Source organism: Muscardinus avellanarius, assembly GCF_963383645.1.
Source record: "Muscardinus avellanarius genome assembly, chromosome: 12".
NCBI classification, from domain to species: Eukaryota; Metazoa; Chordata; class Mammalia; order Rodentia; family Gliridae; genus Muscardinus; species Muscardinus avellanarius.
In genome coordinates, this window is record NC_137798.1 from 86,202,828 (window position 1) to 86,228,257 (window position 25,430).

The window sequence follows — 25,430 nt, forward strand, 5'->3', positions numbered from 1 at the left end:
AATTTCAATCAATTGTTTTTTTAAAAAATAATTTCATAGCAAGTACAGTCTTATAGCTTTATCTTTTCTTAAACTTGAAACACATTCATGGAATTTTTATGCTTCATTTGTCTCTCTTTGCCCGTTATTGGTTATAAATTGGATTTTCTGACTCTCAATATGGTCTTAAAAATGAAAATAAAACAATTACGATAGAGAAGTCTGACCTATTTTCTGAAAATGGATACTTTATCTAAACTTGAAATTTTTGGTTAATATTTTTAGTGTCAGATGTTTGTTTTTGATGGAGCATTGAAACTCAGTACTCAGTACTTCCTGGCCTAAAATATGTGGAGTCTGTACTGTTTCCTGCCACTATTATTCTAGTATTTATCACACACTAGATTTTCTGGCAAACACATTACATTTGCATCTTTATTAAACTATGAGAGTTACCTTGTGAAGTATATCTTATTGCTGTTTTATAAAGGCAGAGGCTAAAGCTCAATATGTATGCGTAATAGCAACTCAAGGTCCTGTGGCCAGCATACAATTTACACACAGACTTTCTGACTCAGAAGCTCGTACTTATAGCAACTGTACAAAAATAACATCACTACAGGGATCCCTTCCATATGTAACATCCTAAGCTTGTATTTAAAGTACTCCATACTGTAGTAGGCAAAAGTGTTTTGACATAAGCCTTCAGCTTGAGGGGGAACAAGATAATTTAACAAAAATAAACATAGTGTATTAGATATAAATTTACACCTTACTGCTCAGGAGCACAAAATATAGCTTAGTAGTTTTCTATGCCTCAGTGTCATTTTGCTCTCAGGTTTCCACAGCTGCCTAGTTAAGACAATGTATTTTATGATGTTCTGGTATATTTGGTCAAAATTAGTTGAATTTGAAGTAAAATTTGCACATTATTATTTTAGCTAATATTTTATTTTGGAGTATACCCTCACTTGAAGAGAAGCATAATACTTTTGCTTTTGTTATCTTTTATTCATCCCTTTCCTTTCTCTTTTGCTTTGGGTTCTGGGAAAAGCTATAACTCATAATTATGGATAAGAGAGGCATCCCTGCTTGGTGCAGTAGTTTCTAGATCCTTTCTGGTTATGGTTGGTAACAAAACTATTCTTACTTGGCCTCTAACATAGTCTGATTTCTGCTAAGGATGAAAGAATTTTGCAAATTCTCCCTTTTCTTTGTTTTTTGCCATACACACAATTTGGTGGACTTTTGACATAGAGAGCTGGCTAATGGAGAAATGAGAGATCCTTTCAGTCGCTGTTCCCACCTGCTGCATGCCTTTCTTTCACCTTCTGATGGTTGCCTCAGGTTGGTTCTCCTCCCTACCGTGGGTTCCCAGCCAGCTGAATACAGGAGCAGCATGGAACACTTGACTTATTCCTTGTAAACCTTCTGTTCCTTCACCCCATTTCACCCCCAAAGACTTAGGCTGAAAAGAACTTTCCCTTTTATTGATGGGGAGGAGTTTTCCTTCTATCATATCTAACTTCCTTCCTATTCTGTGGTGACTCTATGGTCATTCCTTCATGTTTTGCTTTTATTATTTAAAAATTTAGCTTTTTCATTTTTCAGGAAACCATTTTCTCTTATACAAGGCCTTGCTTTTAGAAATATTTAGTTTTGGATCATTTTGTTTGATAAAACAAAAATTTATTAATGTCTCCCTTGTTGTTAGTGTGCTTTTCTAGCCCTGGAAAAAATTACAAATGTCTGCACTATAACTTATTGAATGGCAACCATCCTTGGAGTAATTGGACACAATTAAATATGCCAGGAATGACAGAGAGCTATATAATTCCACTAAGATTTGTGTTCACCTTCCATAGTATAGGGTTTTCACTGGAAAGTGGATGCTCCAACTGTCAATATTTTTTATATCCTTGCATGTGAATGTGCCCATATGACTTTTTCTAATTAATGCAGTGTAAAAGTAATATTATATGTTTATTACAGGTTGACATGATTAATACTTGGGTTTGCTTTCTCTGTCCATAAGGTAAATGTCTACATCAGTGGGATCTTGGGAACCCTGTGTTAATACTGGTTGATTGTCTTTCTGCTTAGGTTGCTGTACAACCATATGGAGTAGGTTATTTCTGCTCATTATTTTTTTGAGTGAAGAATAAAACTTGTGAGTAGCTACTTGAGATTTTGGGGTTTGTATCCTATATCACTGAGTGCTACTTCAACTAATGAATTGAAGATTGAAGAGACATTGATGTATAATATTCTTTAAAATTTCACTTCTCTGATATCCAAGTAAAATTTCCTTAAAAGAATCATAATATCTTTTGAAAGAAAAGTTTTTTACACTGATGTTGTGTCTAAGTCAGGGGTTAGATAACTCTGGCCTATAGTCTTGTTTTCATGTGCCTTATGGGCTAATAATAGTTTTGCATTTTAGAATAGCTGTGGAAAATGAGGCAAAAACCAAAGAAAAGTATGTGACAGAGATCATATAATGACTGTAAAGTCTAAAATATTTTTTTTTAGCCGGGCGTGGTGGCACACGCTTGTAATCCCCGCGCTTAGGAGGCTGAGACAGGAGGATCGCGCTGGTTCGGAGCCAGCCTCGCTGGCTTAAGAGACCCTGTTTCCACATAAAAAAAAATTAAAAAATAGGTCTGGGAGTGTAGCCCGTGGGAGTGTATCCCGGAGGTAGAAGGGCTTCCAGGAACCCCAGTACCACCAAAAAATAAAAAAATAAAAAATAAAATAAAATAAAATATTTTTTTATCTGATCCTTTATAGAAACCTTGCCATCCCTGGAATAAAATGATAGAGAGGCCAATGAGCTCAAGCTACATTGTATAGAGAAACTTTTCTGAAGATAACTAAATATTATATTGTAAACATAAAAATTTAACTTCTGACTAGAACAGCATATGACTAGAATCATATGCTGATGGTATGATTTCGGCTTCTGAATTTGATAGATGCTATGTGAAAATTGTACCCTTGACCCAAAAATCCTAGTGGAAAAGTAGAAACATTTGCTCAATCTTCATTTCTTATATCTCCAGGATTAAAAGCAGCTTGACCTGTTCATATAATTGACTGATTATTTTTGAAGCTGATAGTAAATTTGGTACTATCCAGACACAACCAGAGAGGCAAATTGTTCATTTTTGTTTATTTTGGACTGGTAGCTCCTTAAGCCAAAGCCAATGACTCTTGGATTTATAGGGTGGATGAAACATTTTCAACACTTCAATAAGAAAAAGAAATTCTCTTGAGACTTGAGTAACTGAAACATAGTAATATTCTTTTCTTTCTCTATTTTTAGACTCAGAGAAGCCAAGTATATTTGACGAGAATAATCTAGATTAACCATCAGGCTCTAAATGTATTATAAATATATGATTTTCAGAAGGTTTGCAGCTAAACCTTCCCAATTTATTCCTCTGGGTCATTGATAATAATTAAGAGGCCGTTCTTGTGGCATTCTAGGGGGACCAGAATCAAGACTGTATTATGATTAAGCGTCTGCTTCTGATATATGCCAGTGAGTAAGATTTGTTTAAGTTGGCAGATTTTAATGCTTGTGTGAAATATTCTTATTTTCCTGCCTCTAATTATGTTATGATTAAGTTACATCCACTGGAGTGTAATTATCTATTGCATAATACATTCTATATGTGGGTCCCTAGAAAGCTGTCACTTCAATAGTGCTGACGGAGGGTTTGCTGCACCTTCTTAATGATAAAACTTCCTTTGACACATTTAGGTTTATCTCTTCTCCCTAGGAACTCCTTAATAATCATTTTCAAAAAAAATAAAATCCAATCCTGGGCTGTTTATCTTGCCGATAGTTTTCTTTTCATCTGGTCTTCTGAATTCTGGAGCAATATGCTACCATATTGATAACAGGAAACTTCACTTAGAGATGGCATTCAGAGTTCATTTTCCTTCTTCTTTAGATAGCTTTGAGTTTTCCCAAGATTCCCAGCCCATGGAACTCTCATATGTTTCATAATTGACAATACCTGTTTCTTTCAGTTACATTTTGTTTCTTCCTATGCTTTAGATAGTTATGCAGTGCTCTTTGCCTTTGAGACTGGCAATTTCTATTAGTTCCCTGAGAGGGTGGAGTAATGCTCCTCCCAAGCCATTCTAATTTCAATTCCTCCTCTCTCTCTTTGCTATATTTTAGTACAAGTTCTATCATGGTGAAGGCCATGGTCTGTCTTTCCCATCATCTCATTCTTAAGAAACTACTATGGTGCCTGGCATGAACATATATGTGCTGAAAGAATTAGTGACATGCATCTTTATCCTGCAGCACCTATTGAGAATCTTCTCTTTCAATTTTGTTTATACATTTAATCACTTAGCAAATATTTATTTTGCGCCTACTATATGCTGGGTTATGTTGACGCACGGTTGAAAGGGTTCCTGATCTCATGGGAGTTTCATTTATACTCTGAGAGAAAGAAAACTAAATAAACCACAAAAGAATCTAGTGATCAATGTGCTGAAGATACAGAAAGAAGAACACCATAAATGTGGGTTACTTGGTGAAGTAGTATAACCCAGAAATGCAGGGATGAGGCAGACGGACATTCCAGGCAGAAGGAATAGCAAAGTCAAGATCTCATGGCAAGAACATGAAGGAACCATTCATGGAGGGCCAGTGGAGCCAGAGTGTGTGGGATAAGTGAAAAGTTGGAGCTTTGCACAGTATTTGGAGGCAGGTTATTGGGTGTCAAAGCCAGTTGGAAATATTTCAAAAGCAAAATAAATAATTTATCACAGAAACGTTAGAAGGTATGTTCCCTGTAAAGCATTTTTGGGTCAAAGGACAAAAGGTTAAAAATTAATTATTGACCTTAGTTCAACTTCTACCTGAAAGCAGGACAAACCTTTAACCTAAGTCTAGGATAGTACACAAATGTCCTTAAACAAGAGCCAAGCAATTAAAAGAAAGAAAGAAAGAAAGAAAGAATTCTACAGCATTTAATCTAGAATGGATCCACAGGGGAAGGTCTTTCTTCTTGAAAGCAATTATACTTTACAACATGTTCTTTTCCCTGGTGTTTCAGCTTCCCATGATGCCTGACTTCATTAAGGCAGACAGGAAACAAAGTTTTCTGTGATGTGCTGGTAGAATTATATCTTCTGAGCTGCAACTAATTGTTTTGATAAAAACAAAACAAAACCAAACCCCACAATGTAACACTATATTAGACGACGATCAATGCTTGCACACTGGCCAACTTCAGAGAGGAAGAAAATGAGGAGAAAACCTACAAAAACATGACATATGGCTTTATCTGGCTCATTTTGTTGTTATTCAAAATATAACTAGGAAAAGACAGTCAGCTTAATGACAAGCAGAGACCCTTTGGAGAAGAATCCCATTGTAGATTATCCATGTAGTCCCCTCCCCACCTCGGTGTGTGTGTGTGTGTGTGTGTGTGTGTGTGTGTGTGTGTGTGTGTTCTCAGGTAGGCCATTTGCTTATTCTATTTATTTCTCAGATTCTCTACTTCTTAAAATGGGGATAGGTATGTTTACTGAGACCATATCCCAAAGCATGTTGAAAAGTTACAGTTGTAGAAAAAGAGATGAGGTAACTGAATTTTTATTGTACCCTCTCTACTTTTCAGTGGTGATGATGATTAAAAGTACGCCAGGTACTTCATTTCAGGGGTGAGGAGAATTAGGCTTCAGTCTTGACTTTGCTTCCAAAATCGAGTCTGTAGCCAAGTCTTCTTTCTTGGAGTCCCAGTGAGGATGACTGAAATTTATCAAATGAACAGTGAAGGTCTTCCCTGCTTTGAGGTTCTGTGACTGTACATATATACCAATGCTTAATAGTTTCATAATATATTTTGAGGGTATAACAATAGAGACCCATGATTTATTTCTGGAACAATGTTCTGATAATGGTAACAAAGTGTAGAAAGTTATTAGGTAAGAGACACTTTATTAAGACTCAGTTTTCAAAGAACAAATTCTTTAGTTCATTTATATTTCATCATTGGAATTAGATGAACATTCTGTTTGAGATCTTTGCTTTTCTAGTGTGCTCTGTGGAGCAGTAGCATTGGCATCAGCTGGGAACTTTTTAGAAGTACAGTATCTCAGGTCCCATGCCAGACCTGCTGAATCAGGATTTTCACTGTAACTGGAGTCCCAGGTTAATCACACTTTAAAATTTAAGAAGCCCGATTTTAGATGAATATTCAATCATTTAGTTATTAGCAAATTGTTCTATATAATCACAGAGTAAATGTGCTGTCACTGCAGGCGACCTAGCTGTGGGTGGCACAATGGTAGCTCTTGGTCTGTACTTTGAATTTTGACTTTGGGAAAAACTTACAAAATATTGTAGCATCAAATGAATGGCACTCTTCTTTCTACTTTAGAACCAAGCAGGTTTTTTTTTCTCCTGCTAAGACTGACCCCTCAATCTTTTAAAGTGTAACTCACATTTCTGTTTGCTCAGATGAGTATTTAAGATATGCCCACATTGGAAAAAATTTCCCTCAATTCCTCATCGGAAGGGTACAGAATCAAAAAGCAATCTCTCTATCCATTTATTCTTAATGTAAAATTCAAAATAACTTTAACTTTTTTTGCTGTGCATGCAGCAAATACAAACGTGTGTGTGTGTGTGTGTGTGTGTGTGTGTGTGTGCGCGCGCGTGCGCGCGCGCGCGCGCGCGCATGTGTGTAGAAAGGGAAACGAGTGAATATTGGCCTTTAACTGAAAATATGCTTATTTTTCGTCTAGGCTTCAGGTCATAGTGCAGTGGCTCAGCAGTGATTGTCTGGGATGGATATTTATTTTCCAATTATTAGGGCCTGAAATTGAATAGGTGACTTTTTTTTTTTTTTACCACAGTAATGGCAATTTTACCATTGAAGGTAAAAATGAGCCACCTGGGATGCTATTCGGCTGCTCATTACAGCTGAGATCTGCTGTGTGGCTCTGGGAGATTAGATGTACTTTCAGTATATCACTTGGATGCTTCTTTTTTTTTTTAGAGAAAAATGACCAGCAAATCTCAAAAGAATGCATACGAGCCATGCCCTTGGCTTAACCAGGAGCAGACCACAGACCACACTGTGTATAAAAAAATCATATTGGCCAGAAGTGGAAAATCTCTTGCAGTCATCAAGGCAATACTTCAACCGGACGATAGCAGAAGTCAACAGGCCTTAGAATGCAGCTTTGAGAGCTGAGTGTGTATTAACTGACATGGTGTGCATTGTGAATCTAAAGACCTCACTTTTAATACAATCAACTTTGGGCAAGTCTATATAGGAAGGAGGCTTTTCAAGAAATAGGAAAACACATTGATAAATCTTGTGAGTTCAAGGCACCAATAGTAACTCACCACATGTAGTACTTTGCTTTGAATAAGTAATACTTTGGGGGAGAAATAAAAAGAGAATGATCTAGAACACTTGGTTAATGGAATTCATATGGCTGTGGGCTTGACCTACTTTAGACCTTCCTTACATGTAAGAATTCCAAGAAGAAACTTTGGAGATATGCTAGTTAATCCATTTATTTTCCAGATTAGTAGTTGAAGCCTCAAAGTGACATGCCAAGTTTACGTTGTTGGTAGCAGATTTAAGACAGAGTTTAGTTTTCTTGAATATCAAGGCATTAAAATTTTTGACATATAAGAAAAAAAAAAGAAAATATGAGAGAAGGTTATAGAAAGATAAAAAATATTGGAACAGGCTAGGTTTCAAAGTTTAGAGCAGACCCCCAAATTATAAGACCCTCAGTTTAATTTTCTCAGATTGCAAATGGCCGTTTGTATAGCAATGAAAACCATGACCTGTAGCTTTTGAGCTTTTCAAGCCTGGTATATATATGTGGAGAAGTTTCCCATGAAAAAGAAATATCAGTAATTATCTTTTTTTTTTTTTTTGGTACTGACGCTTGAACCTAGGGGCATTCTACTTCCAAGCTAAACTCCCACACCTATTTTTTAATCTTTATTTTGAAACAGGGTTTCACTAAGTTACAGAGGACCTCACTAAGTAGCTGAGGCTGTCTGTGAACCAAGATCCTCCTGTCTCAGCCTCCCAAATACTGGGATGACAAGCGTACGCCACCACGTCCAGTGATTATCTTCTTAATGAACTGGTTTTGGAGATATTAAACCAACTGGAAGGTGAGAGGTCAAATGTGCTGAACATGTTTTCATCTCTGTAGTGTGTTTTAATTTGCTCAACAAATTGACTTGACTATGAACCAGCATGTAAGTAGTGGAAATATAAAAACAAACAAGATGCATACCTTATTCTCAGAAAATATATAACCCAGCACAGGAGACAGGTTAAAATATATAATTTATTTGTTTAATATATTTTAAAGTCTTTGTCAGGCACTGTGCTTGTCACAGGGGATATAATAAAAAAAAGTAACATGGACTCAGTCCCTGTACTCAAAGAGCTCCCAGACAGCAAAGGAAACAGACCTTAAAGAATTTTACCAATACTTAGTACTGTGATAAAGATTAAGATTGGAATCCTAGGAGCATAGCACTGGGGCATCTGACACAAATGAGGATGATGTCCCGAAAATTTTAATCAAGTTCTGTCTCAAAATGCAGTGATGGATTAAGCAAGAACAGAGAGCGATGGAGTGTCTAGGATTTGTAGCAGCTCTTTCAAAAACCATCGAGAATACACACAGATGTAAATAGAGTTATTTCCAGAGCTTGAAACAATTCCTCCTCAATAGGGTCCTGGGAGTTGAATGAGGCAATCATTACTTTTGATTTCTTTGGCTAGGAAGAGAGCATTTTTGGCCCTTTCCCCAGAAGGCTGTTTTCCACATTCATCACTCAGTATGACAGCATAGCTGTGTGATTAGCAGGTACTGACTTAGGCAGGAAGCATCCTGCTGGATGTGCTTGGACCAGGAGACTTGTTATCTTGGGCTATTTCCATTGGGATAATGAAGACCTGAGATGGTTTGTTTATGTTCTCTTTTTCCAAATGTTCCCGTCTGCAGCTTTGTGAATCTATGTCAGGATCTTAAGGACTGTTAAGCCTATCTGTAATCTTTGGAGGCTAAGTAGAGAATTTTATTTTTATAAATGCTTAACTTTTTAATTTTATTGGTGCATTGTCATCATAAATCATGATGAAGAACGGAGAGATAGAGGGACATGGGTGCACGCAGTACTCAGTGGCTGCTTCCCCAACTCCCAAACCCACGTCCTCACCTTCTGCATGTAGGACATTGTGATTGACTTCGATAACTCAGGAGAAAGTTTACAGGTGAAGAAAGTGAAGCAGAGAGGGGTGAGGAGGCACTCTCCCAAGTGAGACAATGGTCAGCGCCTATGCTGCCGCTGCCTGGACCCCAGACTCCTGGCTTTTGAACCCAGTACAGACTATGTTTTATGTGCATTCTACCCAGATTCAGTCATTTCTCAAGCAATCTGCTTGACAGCCTTGCTTCCAGAAGTTTAGATGAGATAGAATTCTATGTATCTGTGTCTAATGCATTGTCTTAAAACACAACAATGGCAGCAGAAACTGGGTGTTTCTCCTCTTGATATCTTTAATTTGTAACACAGTGCTAGCATATTATAGGGTTTTAATGCATATTTTCTAATTGAAAATAATGACATAATATTGGCCAACAGAGCCAGAAATTTTGTCTCATCAAAGCCACAATTTGGCTGTGCAATGTTTGCTTTTTTAAGCTCCTATTTCCTTAACAATGGCAGCATTCATATATGTAATCATTCATTCTTTTAACAAATCTTTGTTTTTTACTTACTGTATTCCAGTAAGTATAATAAGTTCTAAAGATGGTGGATGGTGATGGAAGAAGCGGTTCCTGCCCATTTAGCTGCTTCTCTAATGGGGATGGAATAGTTAAAATCTGACCTAACAAAAAACTTACTCATATAGCATAACAAAGACAAATGATTTATTGGTTAATAAAAATAACTAAAATGATACATTATAAAAATACCTTAAATTGGGCATGGTGACGCATCTGTAATCCCAGTACTTGGGAGGCTGAGACAGGAAAATCACAGGTTTGAGGACTGCCTTAGCAGGGAGCGAGATCCTTATAACCTAGGGAGACCCTGTTTGGGGGAGTACCTCACAGCTAGAATGCCCCTGGGTTCAATCCCCAGTACCAGACACAAAATATTACCTTACACATGATTATTACTTTAGTTTTTAATTGCTGTAAAATATTCAGAACATTAACTTTACTATTTTATAACCATTTAAACTGTACTGTCTGGTGGTGTTGAGCATATTTACATTCATGTGCCACCACCACCACCATCATCATCCATTTTCAGAACATTTTCTTCTTTCTAAACTAAACTCAATACTGATGAACAAACAATAGCTCCGTTTTCTCTCCCTTCCCCCAGGCCCTGAAAAGCATCAGGGTATTTATGTCTATGAATTTTACTACTTAAGGTACCTCATATAAGTGCAATCATGCATTGGTAAATAAATCAGTCATTCTGCTTTATTGCCTTCTCCTTAAGGTTGAATAATGTTTCATTGTATGTTTATATCACATTTTGTTTTTCTTTTCCTCCACTGATGGATACTTGGGTTGCTTTCAATATGTTATTTTAATGTATGTTAATAAGGATTGTTAATTAAAGTTTTCTGTCATTATTCCTACATAAGTCACACTCATGTCTCTCTCACATTTCCAATTTGGGTTTCTTTCTATAACTTAGAGTAAGAACATAGACGTTTGTGAAACAGTGTTAGTACAGATATCTAGATTAAAAAAAGTTTCAGCCTTGTATATTAGTCTTAACCAGTGTTATAGTTAGGTATGAAATGTCTCCTAAAGAGATTATTTGTTAATATTCAGGGTTGATGTAGTAGAATCTCTATATCCACTGATGTAGTAGAATCTCTATATCCACTATATTACAGCCTTCATGTAATAGATTAATCTAGGTGGAGAACAAGACCAGTATGGTGTGCCTAGAGGTGGGTCCCTGGGGGGTGTGTTGGTAAGTGGGCACAGCCCATGTGCTCTGTCTCTGCCTCTCTCCATCATGCCTTTAGATCCATGGTTTCCAGTCTCACATAGACTGAGCCTGAACCTGTAATATAGTAAATATTTTTTTTCTAAATTACATGGCCATTATTCAGAATATAGCTGTAAGAATGGTGATGGATGCAACCATACTGAATAAGTGACTCATTTTTAGCATCTTATATCTATTCTTTTCAAATTTTAGATTTTATAAAAATGATTCTTATGTATACTCATATTATTTAGTTGTATTTAGTTGTATACAGCCTAAATATAACATGTAATTATAATAACAAGTACATCTGACATAAACAGATATGAGACCAAACACATTTGATTCTTCATGAACTGAGACCTTGGATAATGGAACTCAAAGGCTCACAGACCTGTCAGAAAATGGCTTAACTAGCAAAGAATGACCAGCACCTATTGGGTATTGGTTTGTTTTTTTTTCAAGAGAAGTTGAAAGGGTCAGATTAATTCAGCTGACAACCTTAGAGGATGTTGTTTTAAAGAACTTTTGCTGTTAACAATGTGTCAGTGCTAGAAGAGGGTATTCACAGAAGTATTTGGAGGCAGGAACTTTTGACAGCTTAGCCTAGGGATGAATAAGTGCTTATAGAAAAGGTGTTTCGATTTGTCTTGAAAATGGAGAGAAATTAGCCAGAAAAAGATAAGGAAGACATTCTAGGTAAAAAGAACAGCATGATGGTATGAGTCAGCAAGGGCATCCAGATCATTTAATTATCTTGTAATGATGAGATCAAAAAGTTGCATTTCTTAATTTTAAAAGGCTTGCTATGTGCCAGGGGTTACAAGCTTTACAAAATAGACAGGAATGTTGCCTGCATCAAGTTTACCATCAAGAGCAAAAGGCAGATATTTTTCAAATACATGAATACACAAGACACTAACCTGTGCTAGAGCAGAGAAATAGAAGCTGCAAGGAAGATTATAATAGAGAGGCAATATATCATGGATTGGGATGAGGGGGCAGGCAAAGGGTTTGACAAAGTTTTGAAAAGGTCAGAGGTGAATATTAGAAGGAAGAAGACTTCAAAAGGAAGAAACAGCTGTGCAAAGGCCATGTGGCAAGAGACATTAGGTCAAGTAAAAGGCTAAGGCTGGGGGTTGAGCAAGTACACACAAGTTCTGGTGTCGCATCACATGCTTGTAAGATGATTTCTAAGCATCTTTTTCATTTCATAGTGTATCACTCTCCAAATGTCATATATATCAGCATATTCTTTTCTGCCTGCCTCCGTCTCACAATTGTATTTTGTTCAAGGTTTTAGAAAGCCAAGAATGCGACCTCGATTGTATGATTACTCCTGTGTTCTGTGGGAATCTAATGGTTTTTCATAGAAAGTGAGTCTCCAGTGACTTTAAAGAAAAATGAACTCTATTATAATGCTTTTCGTAGCTTCACCTTGCCTGGCATCAAGTACAGGGACACATCCATTATAGGTTTTTTGAGTCCAGACAAATACATTCAGGAAGGCTGCATCCTAATGGCTTAGTTCCTTCAAGTGCAGGACACTGATTGCTGAAAACAAAGGAAGTCTACTCTTCCTTTATGTTCCTGCATGTAGCTAGTACATCACATGCTGTTGCCATTGAGTGATGGCAGCTGAAATGGTGGTCCACCTTTGGTCCTTCTGGTTTACCTTCTCTGGTAGAACAGTTACACTTCACTTATAAAAGTTTTTTTTTTTTTCCCTAGGGAGGGTGGTGGTATTGGGAGTCAGAATTAATAAGCACTTTCATTGGTGTTATGGATACATACACACCAGTGTCAATCTCAATATCATATATGGAGAAGGGGAAGGAGTGTGGAAGAGCAAGGGGGAAGCTCACCAAGTGCTGGGTGCAGGTATGTCTCTATCACTCTGAACTATATTATGATTTGAAACTGTAATGCACCAATAAAAGTATATATATATATATATATATATATATATATATATATATAGTTGAAAAATCACATCATAGCCCACCAATGTGTACAACAATTATATGTCAATAAAACCAAAGAGGCAAATAATAATTTAGGATGAAAATATTCATATGTTCATGATATTAATGTTTTAGTGTCATATTATCCATATATATTTCCTAGTCTATTGTTTAAAAACAACAAACAGAAACAAAAAGCACAATATTAATAGAAACATTCCAGTGCTCACACAAGATGGTCAGACATGACGTTGAATTTGGTTTCATTTTAAAGGCAAAATAAATATTGATTCTAAGCATTTTCCTGTTTAGTTTGTATGTCCTACCAGAGGCCAAATGGGTGGGCATGAGTGGTAGCATAAATCATCAATAATAATAAAATTGTTTGACAGTATAATTATAGAAATACTACATAGTAATAATGCAAGCACAGCAAATCACATTTTGTTTGCTCCTAAGGCCAAATTATTTTTCTTAATTTTTTCTATAAGGTATATTTTAAAACTTTTAATCTTTCCCAAGATTTTACAGCTTAAAATATGGATTTAATTGTAAATGGCACTTTCTTATAGATCACTGTGTGCTGAATCAACTTGATTACATTTGAACCTTCTAGTTGACTTTCAGAATCTCCTATGTATTTTCTATAAAGCAAGGGAATGCCGAGGCTTGAATTCTTAGAATTTTCTAGCATTACTAAATGCTTCTGGTTCCTCAAATATGAATTTTTTTTATATCTCTGGTGTTGAGGCTGCTGCTCTTTCCTTTCCCTGTAATTCTTTTCTCCTCCCTTACCTGTTAATCACACATGTACTGAGAAGACCCTATATTTATTCCCCTGGGCATAGGTACACACCTTTTTGGCCTATTCTTACAAAATCACACATATCCTTTATCATTACACATATCTATGTTGTTTATTTAATAGTTACTGTGCTATACTCATTTTACAATGCACAGAGAGACTACAGAACTCCCTCAACAACTTTATCCATAGGTCTGCAAACTCCTCAAAGCAAGACGCTGAGTAGGAACTCGGTAAATGTGGAACATACAGGTCAGATAAGTGTGGCTAACATTTATTGAATATGATTTTTTACTTAGAGTAAGCACATTAACTTTGCCAATTTATTTAGTGTTTGGAACAATCTTTTGATGCACATACCATTATATATATTTCACCTTTAAGATATTTGACACATATATACCAAGGTTAATTAGTTTGTCCAAGGTCATCCAGCTACCCAACAGGGAAAGCTAAGATTTGACCCCTAGTTCTGTATTATTCCAAAGGCCATATAAATGGCCTCCCACTGATATGATTTATGTTGAAATCACAGAAGCAGCTGGATAGAAAAATTAGAATGGTGATTAATAACAACTCACACCTGAGTAGCACTTTACCATTTTCATAGTATTTTAACATGCATTATATCATTCAATTAATATTTCTAACTTTATTAAATATATCATAATTTTCCAACTTAGAGAAATTAAAATACAAATGAAGTAAAGAAAGCAACTTGCAAAATTTAATATCCAGAGAAAAATGTCATCTACATTTTTTTATCAATTTTTGGTATATATTTTCTCTCTCTCATTCTCCTCCTTCATATATATTTGTGTGATTCTGTGTACAAGGTTTCTTTAATACTCTATCAATAATTAAAAATAAATTTTTCTTACATTTCCAATGATATTTCATGGTACTCTATTTTGGAGTTCTGCAACATATTATTTTATTGCTATTTATGTTGACTTGTTTTGATTCCTGTGGGTTTTGCTCCCTTGCAATACTGCAATCTAGTCCCCCCGCCCCAGAGGATAGTAGCTGAACCAACAGTTGACTCATATCTGATAATTATTTAACTAATTTGTATATTACTTTTATTATTATAACATTAATAGCATAGTAATATAGCTCAGACCACAATTCCATCTTTGCTGTGCCCATGTTCAATGAAGTCAAACTCTGCTGGGTCTGAACCCTCTTTGGGAGCCAAAGAGGATTCCAAGTTCCCTCCTGGTTGGGTTCTGCATTGTTTTTGTTTGTTTGTAGATATTTCTTGGACTTCAAAGATTAACCAGTTTTATAATTTGCCAATTAAATTCAACTCATTTTATAATCTGTAAAATATTTTTTTTTGTTTTTTTTTAATTTTATTTTATTGGTGCACTGTATTCATACATCATAGTGGGATACAAACTTTTGTAGACATACATGCACACATCGCCCAGTCAGCCCCCACCTGATCCCCACCCCATTCTCTCCCCATCCCTCCCTCCCATGCTTGGCTTAGTGGTTGACATCTAGTATTATAGCAATTTATCCAAAATTAAAAATGATAATCTCACCTAACAGTTTCATTTGTCTGATACCAAGCTTTTGATGTCTTAAAGATAACATTTCAATATTTCTTTTTGCTTTCTTTCTTACCAGAGAATATTTTTTTCTTTTTTTTTTTAGGTGAAACTATCATATATTTATTTTTCAGAAAAAAATCTATCCTGATATGGAATATGGACTCTAGATACCCAAAACAATCTCGAAGCAAAAACAAAGCTAGAAGATGTATATTTTCTGATTTCAAACCATATAAAGCTACAATAATTGAAACAGTGTAGTACTGTTCTAAAGGCAGATATATAGACCATTGGAGTTAAATACAAGCCTAGAGCTAACTTCTTCCCTATATTGTCAAGTTATTTTTGACAAGGTTTCCACGAACATTTGGTGGTGGAAATAATAATCTTTTAACTAAATATTGTTGAAAAATAATAATTACATGGAAAAGAATAAAATTGGACCCTTACCTAATCCCACATACAAGTATTAACTCAAACTAGATAAAAGACCTAAATATAAATCTTAAGACTATAAACTTTTAGGAGAAAATCTGGGTCATAAAACCTCACAACATTGAAATTGGCAGTGATTTCTTGGATATGATTTCAATGGCACAGGCAACAGAAGAATATACAAACTCCCTAAAAAATAAAAGAAAATATTGTATATCCAAAAACAATGTAAACAGAGTTAAAAGTTACTAATAGAATTGGATAAAATATTTCCAAATGCTATATCTGAAGGTATATTAATATTCCAACTAGAAATCCTAAAAATTAACAACAATAAAGGCAAACAATACCATTTAGAGATAGGTAAAAGACTAACATAAATAATGAATATCCACAGATAACCAATCTTAGCTGTCTGTTGGATGGAAACTCTTGTTTCTCTGGTTCTGGTGAGTGTTACCTATTTCTTCTTTGTAGTTAATCTCTTTGAGTATTTTCTCTAGTGCTGGTTTTGAAGACATAAATTCCTTCAGTTTCTGTTTGTCATGGAAACTTCTTATTTCTCCATCTAATTTGATAGAAAGTTTTGCTGGATAGGAAATTTTTGGCTGGAAGTTGTTTTCTTTCAGAGTTTGGAATATGTTACTCCAAACCCTTCTGGCTCTCATGACTTGGTTTGGGAAGTCTGGAGTGATTCTAATTGGTTTGCCTCTGAATGTCACTTGGCCCTTTGTTTTTGTTGCCTTTAAGATTCTCTGCTTGGCTTCCACATTGGTCATTTTGACAATTATATGGCATGGGGATCCTCTTCTCGGATCCTGTCTAAAGGGAGTTCTATAAGTTTCCTGGATCTGTGTATCAACCTCTTGCTCTATATTTGGAAAATTTTCTGCTATTACTTCCTTGAAGAGATTGTTGATCCCTTTGGTATCACTTTCTTTTCCCTCCTCTATTCCAATTATTCTTAGGTTAGCTCTCTTAAGATGGGCCCATATTTCTTCAATGTCAGATTCCTGCTGTTGGATATCTTTTTCTAGATTAGAAACTATGCATTCATTTTTGGATTGCTCATCTTCTAAGAGCGAGATTCTGTTCTCCATGTGGTCTAATTGGTTGTTTGTGCTTTGAATTGAGGCCTTTACTTCATTAATTGCATCCTTTATCTCTTTTTGGCTCTCTCTGAGTTCTTTTCGAAGCACCTCTATTATTTCTACAGTTATTTTCCTGATTTGATCTTCTAGAAATCTCCGATTTTCTGTTTTATCAGGTTCTGATGTTGTGGGGTTGTGTACATTCATTACTTCAGTGTTATTCCTCTTTCCCATGATTTCGGAGGTTTGTGCCTTCTCTGGGTTCTTCCCTTGGGTCACTATGGCTTCACTTAAGGTGCTCTGGATCTCGAGTCTGTATTATCTCAGACCCTACTACTCCTTTACTGGGTTGTATCACAGAGTCTCTGACCCAGGGAGTCGATAGAGGCTGCTTTAAACTATGGGGGGTGCCAGGTTGCACGTTCTCCTATGGTGTGATATCTCTGCCACCACCACTCCCTCACTGGGTCAAGTCCCAGGAGGCACAATACTGGGATTTCTCCTCTGTGGCCCGCAATTTGACTCACTGTTCTTGAGTACGTAGATGTAGCTGTACTGGACTCGGTGAATTCACTGCTGCTGCCGCCGCCGGTGGCAATATGGCGCCGCAGCCACGCCCTCGGCCATGAGGCTGGCGTATTTTTTCTTCTCTGGTTTTGATTTCCACTCTGAATCCCTGCAGCGTGTGCTGAGCTCAGCCACTGGGAGCTTTAAATGCTGTCTGCGCCGAAAGATCCCGCCTGGCTGTTCCGCATCGGCTCACCTCGGCTTGCTGTAGCCGTCCGTTGAGTTCGCCGCTGCCGCCGGCAGTATGGTGCTGCTGCTGCGTCCTCGGGCACGTGTGTCTCCTCTGTGGCCCTGAGCTCTGTTCTCAGTCCGCTTTCTCTCTGGAGCCTGGTGGTTTTTTTGTTTTTCTGGTGATGGTGTTTTCTGGCTATGAAAGGCGCTCTTTTTGTGGTAATGGAGATTGGTTGTTAGTGGGACTCTTAAGCCCCACTTTTCTCGGTCGCCATCTTCCCGGAAGTCTGTAAAATATTTTTTGTCTGAAATCACAGAACCCCTCACAAATTTAGTTGTCTGCAAATATTATGTAATTTTGTTGTACAACAATGTGAGGTCTGTTTTGCAAACATTACTTTCTTTGCTTATTGGTAGACAAAGTTACATAATCTCAATAAGATGAAATGACTTAGCCAGTGACATTAGGTAGCAAATGAACTTGACTGAGGCCTTCCAATTCTAAATGTGAATGTCTTGCCTTTAGCTATACTAGAACTAATGGCAAACAATATTATTACAAATTTTTGGACTAAAAAAAGAAAATAAAAAATGGATATTGCCTTTGCTTACTGACTTACATCATCTTCTCAGTTTCAAATTATAAATGACTTGAGAAATGCTTAACTGGTTGTGACCAAGCACAGAAACTGTTATGGATTTTATACTCTAACTCTTCTGTTAATAAGACTTCATTGACCTTTAATACTTGCCTTCAGGATAAAGTTCAAAGTTCTTAATTCAATATTTAAGATACTCTGCCATTTGTATCTAATGTACCTAATTCCACCCTATCCCCTATTTTTTCTTTATTAGATATACCATCCCTGTGTAAACATCTCTTCGCCATTTTCTAATGTTTAATGTTTTCTCTTACTTCAAATGGATCTTCAGTTGTCTTTTCTTGACTTATCTCCCAATAAATGCCTTCCCTAATGTAGTTCACAGTCCAAGGCAATTGCCATGATCCCAGTGAAGCCTGTCTTCACTGCATTGAATAAAAAGGTATCATTATTTTCTTTGAGTCAGATAGGATTTGGCATCTCTTGAATCATATCTTTATGCAGTATGCCATAGAATATGTTATAAGCATTTATAAACATTTAATGTATACTTCAATGAAACTATACAGTCTCTACCTTAGAGCATTGCATTCTCAAAAACATTTTTGCTTTTTTTTTTAACTACAGTGAGATTATTGGCAAGGACAATGCTAAATAAAGGCAAACAACTGCTTATTAAGATTCTGAGGGCTCAACATTTATATTACCATCTCAACATGTCTCTTTTATCTCAGAAATATCTTGCACACATCATTGTAATCCTTTGAAAATTTTCTTGGATTCTTATATATCGAAATACATTATGTTCTCCAGGTCTTTCCATCTTCTTGCAAATGACATGATTTTGTTCTTCATAGCTGAGTAGAATTCCATTGTGTGTATTTCCCATAATTTTGCAATGTATTCATTTGTTGATGGAGACCTAGGTTGGTTCCATATTTTGGCTATTGCAAATAGTGCTGCTATGAACATGGGTATGCATATGTTACTGTAGTTCTTTTATTTCAACTCCTTTGGAAAGACTCCCAGGAATGGTATAGCCTGATCATATGGTGGATCCCAAGCACAGAAAGGGAAGGGACATATGTTTACTCTCATATGCCCAAACTAGGGAGTATTAGGAATACCAGAGTGATTCCTGATAATGGAGGGGAAACCTCAGCAAAGCTAGAATGGAAGGGTAGGAGAGGAAGAAGGCTGAAGTTGATTAATGGAGGAGCTACATTCAAATATGTGTAAAAGTATGAATGTAGTATGGTTAACCTGGACATCATTGTTGGGAGAGGGAAGGGGAATTGGGGGGTGAGGGCACCAAGCATAATCTGAATGTATGCCATTTTTAATATGATCTACATAAAAATTAAAAAAATAGAAAATACATTACGGATGGTATTTTCTGTGCCACAAAACAAATTACCACACACTTATATTAGAACTGTGTTCTTTTATACTATGGTGTCTATGGATTAGGAGACTAGAGATAACATGGCTAAATTGTCTCTAAGGCTATAATTGAGTTGTCTACCAGGGTGGACTTTCTTCTGGAGGCTCACTTGAGAAAAAATCTACTATCCATATTCTAGAAATTGCTGTTGAAATATATGTCCTTGCAACTGTAGAATTCATGGCAATTTGCTTCTTCAAAGCCATCAATGTTAGCCAGGCTTCGTGGTACATGCTTGTAATCTCAGCATTTAGGAGGCTGAGACAGGAGGATCACAGTTTTCAGACAGCCTCAACTACTTAGTGAGGCCCTTTGCAACCGAGTGAGACCCTATTTAAAAGTAAAGAATAATAAATAGGACTGGGGGTGTTGCTCAGAGGTAGAATGCCCCTGAGTTCCATCTCCAGTACCACAATAAATAAATAAATAAATAAAGCCATCAACGCAATGGAGAGAGATGCTAAAGTGAGTCTTCTATCAAGATAGTGTCTTATATAATGTGAAAGGGACATTATATAAGAAGAAATACAAATGGCCAGTAAATTTATGAAAAAAATGTTCCACATCATTAGCAATCAGGGAGATACAAATCAGTACTACACTGAGATTAAATCTAACCCCAATCAGAATTACAAACATCAAGAAGTCAAACAATAGTAAATGCTGAAAAGGATGTGGGGTAATAGGAGCTCTTCTACACTGTTGGTGAGATTGCTAATTAATGGAGCAGCTATAAAGATCAGTGTGAAGATTTCTTGGAAAACTGGGAATGGATCCATCATTTGATATAACTATACCACTCCTGTGTATCTTTCATAGAGGCTGATATATTATAGTGAGATATGCGTATCGATGTTTATAACAGAATGATTCACAATAGCAAATTATGGAACTAATCTAGGTGTCCATCAATAGATGGATGGATTCCAGATTTACAGGCAATACACACAATGGAATTCTTTGCCAAAATTACCAGCATTAATAATAACCTTATATTTATTAATTTTCTTGATAAAGAAAATGAAATTTTGAATTTTGGGTTTTTCTTACCCTTTTGTTCCTGTTACAGTCTTTGGTTAAAAAGCTATGTTTTACACTTAGCTCATTAATACCTTAGTTTTATATTACGTGTTTAAATTTGCTATGACTGATGATGTATGAAAAACTTGATTCAGAATCTAAATTTATTTCTATAAAATCAATTTTTGGAATGTATATTCCAGTTATAAGTACTTTGTTTTAAGTAATCATTCGGTTGGCTAAGGCAAAGGTCTTCATGGTAGGTTACGTTTATTTCTGGTACTATCAAGACTCCAGGGTCTATGAGTGTAGGTAGTTTTAATATAATTTATTTCTAGGTCTTTAGATTTATATGCATTCCTATATAGTTTATTTTCTGGAGAATCTGCCTCAATAGTCAAGCTTCAACAGGTTCTACTTCCCATGGTCCCTTTTACAATAATCTTTAGCCCTATTTCTCATGCATCCAGTACCTTCCCAATATAAGTATATTGGGAATATATTGGGAATAAATATATTGGGAATATATATGCTTCATAATATAAAAAACCCTCAGGCATAAAATTCATGGATAATTTGAAATATTTGATATCAGAGAAGCTCATTTAATCGAGATACTATAAATTAACCACTTTCTGCCCATCTTATTAAGACAGTTTTCAAATAAAAATACTTCTTGTGTCAATATTTTTTCAAATGTTTGAATATATTTATGTTGTTTTTAACACATGCATACCAATAATAATTATAATGAAAAGTAAATTCAGAACAAATTGTCTAGCCTATTTGATCTCAGGAAATAAAAATGAATTTATACTTAAAAAAAGAACAAAATTATGTCATTTGCAGAAAAATGGATGGACCTGGAGAACATTATGTTGTGATATTAGCCATTCACAGAAAGTGAAGAAGGGTCATATGATGTCTTTTGTATGTGGATGCTAGGGAGTAATTGGAATGTAACAGGTATTAGATAATGGAAAAGAAACTCCAGTGGAGAAGTGAGGGTTTTAGGGAGAGTGGAGGGAGAGAGAATTAATGAAGAAAACACAGCCATTAACATTATATACATACGTGATAATACCAATGCCAATCTAAATATCTTATATGTGGAAGAAAGAGAGTGGGAGGGAGTTGAGAGAAAATTCACCAAGTGCTGTGTGAATGTATGTCACTACCACTATGAACTACATCGTCACGTGAGACTAAAATGCAGCAATAAAAGTATATATAAAATATAGTTCCCAGAGAAGGACAGGTAAGCATGAATCACTGATCCATAGCAGTTTTGAAAACCAGATGGGTAAATATTGGAAATTCATTGACTAGATTTCTAGGCTGACAGTAATTTTCTGCAATGCTAAACTTTGCCCTCTGGGCTTTTGATTTATCTTTGAGCCATCCTTCTTTTTCATGAAAATGTGTTTGCAGCTGAATTGTTTTATCAACCTATTTCCCTAAGAGAATTTAGAAGCTTAATAGGCTTTTCATTTTGTACTCTTTCAGCCCAAGATGGCAGTGCTTCTGCTGAAAAAATTTTCTCAAGAATCTGTGGTTCTCTTGTGAATTTTAATAATATTCACCTGATTAAACAACAGTAATACATGCAGATCTTTTCAACATAATCTGTTATCTAATTTTTGCTTTTGTTCAGATGGCTGAGCCGCTATCGTGATCCAGAGGAACTTTAAGAAAAACTCTTAAATCTCTTGAAAGGATCCTTGGTAGAACTAAATATATTGACTTTTGGGCCTTTCTAAATTTTGTATCAAAAGGCTATAGAATCACGTTCTTTTATTTTTCTTTAGAAAAAACTTTCTTAATTTTGTCACCTCTTGCCCATCTTGCTAGGCTGAGGATTTTCAAGATCACTGAGTCTTGCTTCCTTTTTATTTACTAGTCCTTCCCTTTTATAAAAAAAATTTAGGCCTTGACTAATCTGGTGAGAGATGGATCTGGTATGTGAAGCAAGTCTCACGTCCTAGGATTAGACAACCATCTCCTAACTTTGGCTTCTTCTCTGGGCCTTTCACCTGGCAAAGTGTCTCCTAACTTCTCCGAACCACCTTTTCTAGTTTAGGCTAACTTCCAATCTTCCAGTACAAGGAGATCGGGTCATGGGGCAAACCAATTAAAACATAGTCTCCCGCAAAACATTTTCAAGGTGGAAGGGGTTTCAAGAGGACACTGGCAGAAATGCCAGCTCCAATGTGCAGAGATGAGGTAGTTCAATAGGCTGTGCACTCCAAATGGTTGCTCTCCATGGTGATAAAAAAAAAAAAAAAAGTATTCCTGCTGTGGAGACTTGGGACTTCTGGCGACTTATCCCTGAGATTGCGGATGTATCTGAGAACATAGTGCAGGAATGAGGGCCTTAGGTTAAAATTTGCAAAAATACAATGCGAGAATGTTTATATTAAGATAAAAAGTTAAAATGCACAAGATATGTCATTACCACAGTACAGTTAGCACTCTGGAGAAAGTGGGACCCAAGGTGCAGTTATCCAAGGGAGCAAATAAGTAAAATCACATTGGCCCAGAAAGGGTGGGAGTGAGTGAGGAGCAGCAGGTCTGCACCTGCTCCCTGTCTTCCTTTTGCCTATCATCATAATCTACTGCTTGGGACAGTTCCCAGCACCAGATTCCAAAACAAGGTATGAGAAAACAATATGTAAAAAGATCCCTGACTTGCTCCCGAGAGTCCACCCAGAGAATGCCACTACATTCTGTGGGCATGTGGGTTGGGCCCATTAATCGGATTGCATGGTTAGTGGTTTCACACTCTGGCAAGGGAAATAGTATTACTACACATCTTCTTTAAAAGAAAAAAAAATCTTCCCTATCAATGCCACATTTAAAATGCTATTCTTCATAGACCTTTTCAAATTAGTTTCTGATAATCCTTTGAGTTTCCTCACTGTCTGTGGTGATGTCTCCTTTTTCATTTCTGATTTAGTGATCTACAGTTTCAATGCAGTTCCTATCAAAATACCAATGCAAGTACTATCAATACAATTCTTATCAAAATACCAATGACATTCTTCATACACCTAGAAAAATCAGTCATGAATTTCATATGGAGAAAGAAAAGACCCAGAATAGCCAAAGCTATCCTCAGCAATAAGAACCATGCAGGAAGCATCACAATTCCTGACTTCAGGTTATACTCTAGAGCAATAGTAGTAAAAACAGCATGTTATTGGCACAACAACAGGCAGGCTGACCAGTGGAACAGAATAGAAGATATAGAAACAAACCCACACACCTATAGTCAATTGATCTTTGACAGAGGGGCCAAACTCATACACTGGAGAAAAGGCAGCCTTTTCAACAAATGGTGCTGGGAGAACTGGGTATCCATTTGTAGAAAGTTGGATCTGAGCCAGGCGTGGTGGCACATGCTTATAATCCCAGCATTCAGAAGGCTGAGACCTGGAGGATTGAGGTTTGCAGACAGCCTCAGGTACTTAGTGAGGCTCTCTGCAACTCAGTGAGACCCAGTTTCAAAATAAAGAATAAAAAATAGGGCAGGAGCTGTAGCTCAGAGGTATAATGTTCCTGGGTTCCATACCCAGAACCGCAAAAAAAAAAAAAAAAAAAAAAAAGGAAAAAAAAAAAAGAAAGTTGGATCTGAATCCTTACTTCTCACTGTGCATTGGAATCAACTAGAGATGAATCAGAGACTTAGAAATTAGACCAGAGACTCTGAAGTTAATAGAGGAGGGAACAGGCTCAACACTCCAATATTATAGATAGGCACAGGTAGGAACTTTCTCAAGCTCTTCAAAGTGCAGGAAATTAAAGTAAGAATTAAAAAGTGGAATGGCATCAAACTAAAAAGTTTCTTCTCATCAAAGGAAACCATCAAGAACCTAAAGAGAAAGCCAATAAAATGGGAGAAGATCTTTACCAGCCACCACTCAAATAGAGGGTTAATATCCAGAATATAAAAAGAGCTTAAAATACTCTACACTAGCAAAACAAACAGCCCAATCATGGAATGGGCAACTGAACTGAATAGGCACTTCACAAAGAAGAGATACAAATCATTCCTTTTTATAGGAATATTTTTATTGGTACAATTTAACTATACATCATAATTAGATTCAAAGTGATAAAACATATATGCACATGTCACTTGGTGTTGTCCCCTTGATATTTTTTTTTTTTTTTTTGTATTACTGGGGATCGAACCCAGAGGTTTTCTACCACCAGGCTACACTCCCAGACGCATTTTTATATTTTATTTGGAAACAGGGTCTCGCTAAGTTGCTGAGAGCCTCACTAAGTAGCTGAGGCTGGCTTTGAAACTGTGGAGTCCTCCTGTCTCAGCCTCCCAAAGGCTGGGATTACAAGCGTGTGCCACAGCGCCCGGCTTGTTCCCTTGATTTATCATTTCCCTTTTACTTTAATCAACAAGAGAAAACTAAGTGGCATATTTTATCACTTTGGTTAGATGTTTCCTCAGCTAAATTCCCAAGTTTATTATATAAAAGTTTTGGTTTCTCTGTATCTTTGGGAAATGGTCTTGTTTAGCTATCAGCCACTACAGAAAAAGGAACTACTCTTTTTTAGGTTGTAATATTTTATTTACTTCCTTCTGAGCCCTCTCTGTCAATATCCTCTGAAACCAGATTTTTACTAACAGTCTGTTCAAGGCCATTTCAGTCTTCTCTATTATGCCTCTCAAAATTTTCTCATCCCCTGCCACATTCTCAGTTCCAAAGATAATTCGATATTTTTAGATATTTGTGA